Source organism: Penaeus monodon, chromosome 18 (assembly GCF_015228065.2).
Source record: "Penaeus monodon isolate SGIC_2016 chromosome 18, NSTDA_Pmon_1, whole genome shotgun sequence".
Lineage (NCBI taxonomy): Eukaryota > Metazoa > Arthropoda > Malacostraca > Decapoda > Penaeidae > Penaeus > Penaeus monodon.
Window position 1 is genome coordinate 2,690,224 of NC_051403.1, and position 5,000 is coordinate 2,695,223.

Here is a 5,000-nt window from a genome sequence, read left to right on the forward strand (position 1 = left end):
AAAAACCTATTTATATATATTATTTCAAATTTCAATCACCCCCAAAAGAAGCTCATCTCAATCTCAATTTACGATGCGTTGGGCGCTGTTAGCGTATATCACACATATGCGGTTGATTACTGAGGGCAGGGGAAAGGATTCGAGTGCAAGTGAAGGTGTTTGTGCAGGGTGTTGTTTTGTTAGATGTTTGTTTAATCTGTCTGTGAAGTTCTTAATTCTTTCTATTTCTATAATATTGCTGGAGAGGCCTGGGGCGGAGTAAGGAAGCGCTTAGACCTTGAGTGGATTGGAGAATCAAACTCAGAGGTGCAGATTAGTCTGTCTATTTTTCGTTGTTGTTGTTTGAGATTTGCGAAGATGTGGCTTCGCCCAGGCTTTCATACATAACGCCCAGCCTGTGTCAGCTATTTATGGCTGTCTCATTTTATTCTCTGACACTCTGTGCTTTCCGTGCTGGCGGGATTGCCAGCAGGCGCCCTTGCCGCCATTTTGTAAGCATGTGGTATAATCTCTTTACCAGCCCGGCGGCTGTTGTGGACGGTCCTTGTCTCAGAAATTGTGTATGCTCACAATTCTGCATGTAATGTACCACCATGGCGTTCGGCTCGCCACATTGCATGCAACACCTGTCTGTATAGTCAATTGTCTCTATGATCTGCTATGGGCAATGGTAACCTAGTCTGATTCTGTGAAGAATGACTTCGGTACCTCCATTGTTTCAGCGAGTGCCAGTACCGAGTACCATCTGGCCGAGGGGGAGGATCTCGTTTTCTCACTGTGAAGCTACAGGAGGAAGTGAACAGCTGTGACATTACCCTTCTGCTTCGGTTTTTATGATCATGGGATTTGGGGGCATACCCCTGCGAATGCCAGCTAGTCTGTCAGCAAGCTCATTCCCTCTGATGCCTATATGGCTAGGGACCCAGTTTATGATTATTATTCTACCCTGAGCAAGAATCCTCTGTGCTATGGTAAGGACAGTGGTCTGGAGGTAGATGTCTTTGGGTGAGCTTTGTTGTAGACAGTCAATGGCTGCCTTGGAGTCTGTATGTATGACCATGTTTCTTCCCTCAGGGACACGTGGGGTAGAGCTCCCATGATCGCAACTGCCTCTGCCTGTAGCGAGGAGGCGTTGTATGTTACCCCCATGGATTGTGTGGCATCTCTTGCTGCAAAGCCGGCGCCTGTAGTATGATTTAAGGGATCGACTGATCCATCCGCTACTACCCGGAAAAGTGATGGCTGCAATGACCATCTCAGCTTCTGCCTTTAGACTAGGCATGGGGTATTGATTCTTTCTCCTTGACAAGCTCATAACAGAGAACACAATAAAGGTTTGTGCCCACGGCGGGGCTTCAATAAAGTCGGGGTGGGGGTCCATGCCCTTGGAAAGTAGTTGTTCTTTGAGCTGATAGCATATCAAAACTCTGGCTGTGTGAGACAGCCAAGAGTTGTTTGCAAACAGCTCGTGGTCTTGTTCTAGGTGTTTGAGTATTTTTTGTCTCATATTTGTGTTCCTGGGAGCTTGGGTGACCTTTAAAAGGAATTGAGCTGCCATTAGATCAATTCGTGAGTCCAGGGGAGAAAGTTTGCCTCCATGAGGAGGTTGAGGACCATCGTCCACCTTGGGGCACCCAGAATGATCCTGGCAGCTTCATTTTGAACTGCCTCCAATTTTTCTCTTAATCTTGGCTTTGCGGCAATTAGGGAGACAGAAGCATAGTCCACAATAGGATGGATAGCATATACATAAAATGATCTTAGTACTTTATGTCTAGCTCCTATGTGACTCCCAGTTATTGCTCTTATGACAGACAGTCTTGCTTTGGTTCGGTCAACCAAGTACAGGACCTCCTTTTTAAAGGAGAGGGTCCAGTCAATCATTACTCCAAGGTATTGGACGACCTGGACCCATTCTAAGTCCATTCCCTGGATTCTCAGACTTGTGCCTTGAACATTTTGTCTCAGAGCAGTGGCTTTGGATTTGCTGCAGCGATCATTAGTCTTGTCCTACAGCACTCCTCAGATACATGGTCCAGACAGCGCTGGGCTTTACTTAGGTAGTGTTGTCCAGTGGAGATCGTCTGCATAGAAGATGATCTTGCACCCCACCGGGAGGTGTATGTTGAGGATGCAGGACATTAGGGTGTTGAAAAGGGCTGAACTGAGGACCCCACCATGTGGTGTTCCATTTTCTAGTGGCATGTGCTGTGATTGGTGAGCTTGAAAACTGACTGGCTGTTCTGTTCCTGAAATAGTCACCTATCCAAGGCAAGAGCTTTCCTCTGATTCCCTTCTGGATCAGGGTTTCCTGAATAGCAAGAGGACTTGCTAATTCAAAAGCCTTCTTCAGATTTATGGATACTACCAAAGAAGTGACACTGCTGATTGTGCTTAAGAGCATGGCTATGCTGTGCTGTGCTTATGCCCCTTGTGAACCCATGGAGGTGTTCATGTGGGGGTCCCATTTTCCACTGGAGTTGGTTTAGTACCATTCTCTCGGCCGTCTTGACCAGACAACTGAGGAGAGGGATGGGGCAGAACTTCCCTGGCTCCTTTGGTTTTGGAATGGGAACTATGATAGCCCTCTTCCAGCTCTGGGGTAGATTGGAAGTTTCCAGCTCCCCAGAGAGAAGATAACATCTGAGTTATCGGGCCCTTTCTCTGATATGAGCAAGTCTGCCTTGTTGTAGGCATTCTTGGTTTGCCCTCAGTTCAGCTGGCAGGCTGTTGCTGCTTGTTCTCACAGAGAACTCCCGTTTGCTTCTGATTGAGGGTCATGGTATGTGCACTTCGGAGCTGAGCAGCTAGTAGCTCGCCTGACCCGTTGCCACAGCTCTGTAAAGGTGGTTCGTGGTCAAAGGACTCACACCATTCCAGCCACTTTTCCTGCCTGACTCTTATGGCTGTTTTCTTTGCATCCCTGACTGCTTCCCTTAAGAGTGCTAAGTTGTCAGGGGTTCTCTGCCTTCAGAAATGTTTTCTACACATATTCACTCTGTGGTTGACTTCCTTAATCTCGTCATTAAAGTACCAGTCGTTTTTATAACTCCTTGGGTATAGTATGTGAGGCTGCTTGATGTATGGCACTGATAAATCTGGCTTCAAGCACTTCTATGTTTTCACTCTGTGGGGGTTCATTACCTCTTGATAGTGGGCCAAGGCATTCTGAAAGATTTGCCCGTTGGCCTTGTCTATTTTCCCTCTTGGATTTGCTTGTGGCAATTGGGCTGGGTCAGCATCCATGAGAGTAGTAACAGTGCCATAATGGTCACTTGTGACAGTCTCATCGACACACCATCTAATTCTCTCCACCATAACTGCAGTGGCCAAGGTGAAGTTTAGGACCTCTTCTCTGACATGCATTGGGTCTTGGCTATTGAGAAGAGCGATCTCGGGGAAAGTCTCAAGCATGTTGGCCAGGATGGGGTGATGTGAATTGAAGTCTCCCCCTATGATCACTCGGTCTTGCGCTGCATAGCATAGACCTGGTTGATGTCTAAGCTCCTACAGCCTGGCTTGCTGTACACACTGTACAGCTTGAGGGGCCCCCCAGCCAGGTGAATCTCAAAGGCAAGAGATTCGACATCCTCTCCACAGGGCGGTGGATCGCACTGTACTAGCCTCCGGGCTAGTACAGTGGTAACATGTTGGCCTCTCATCCGAGGGGTCGGCAGTTCGCGCCCCGCTCAGGCGCGAGAAATTGCAACTGTCGCCCAGAGGTTACTGCTGTGGCTGGGCACCACGGCGGGCAAGGACTCGGTTCAGCCGAGTCAGCAGCAGCTGACACACGTGAGCAAAATCAAGCAGACAGTATGTCACACCAAGAATATCCATTGTATCAAATGGAATTCAAACAAAACTTTAACTTTAACTGTTGCTCTGACTAGGGTGATCAAGCCTCTTTTAGTAGCTGTGCTTGCAGCATGAAGACATGATACCCTGAGAAGCGAACAGTCCAATCTATTAATGTCTCCTGGAGCATGCCAATGTCATTGTTCCTCGATCGCAGTATTGCGTGGAGGATGGCATTCTTTGTATCACAGCCATAGATGTTCCACTGTAGTATGCCTAGATTGTGTCATGATGTTACTTGGTGATAGTTACATCAGAGACGTCTTTGTATCGGTTTCAGAGATGTTACATCTGTCAACTCCATTGTGAAGTCTTCACTGGTTGAGGGATCTTCATCTGGTTTTGGGCTGTTTGTCAGGCTATCCAGGGGTCTACTGGGAGGTGGAGAGCCTTTGGTAGCTCTGACTTTTGTGAGTTTGGCTTTTCTCACTTCAGGCTTTGTCTGTGTATCTTTTCTCTTTGCTGACTTTACCTAGGTAAGGTCAGCTTATTCTGGCACTGGCTGCACAGATTCAGCCTGTTCTGGCTCTGCCTGTGAGGGCGTGGCCAGGGTTGGAGTGGGGAGGGAAGACTCGTCCTAGGGTGAGGGTGAGGCTGCTTTGATTCTGCTCAGCTTTCCTTGACACCTCGGTGTTGTGTGCCTTGCTACAGACACCACATATAGGCTTGGCCTTGCAGCTAACCTGGTGGTGACCATATCTTTGGCACTTAAAGCACCGAAGTAGTTCAGGCACATAGGTTCTAAGCTGAAGGTGCTCCAGTTACCCAGATCAAGGGTAACGATTGGGGCTCCTTTTAGGGTCACCAGGACTTGCCTGGTTGGGCTCTTTCCTTTCGGGGAAGCGTCACGACCTGTGGGTGTGATGTGATCAGATCCACAGGGATCTGATCTGAGATCTGAGAAGCCAAGTAGCACTGTCTTGACTCTCCTATCATCGGGATTCAGTGGCGACCGACACACTTTCCTCCCCATCATTAAGCTCCTTGGTTTCCTGCAGGAAATTGGGGGTAGCTTGGTCTTTGGGCATAATAATCATGCCCTGGTCTCTGTCGACCCGGATTGACAACCGGATTTTTCTCTGCAACTCCAATACGCTTACCAATTGGTAGGCATTGTCGAAGGCTTTAGGCTTAGAGGGAGCCTT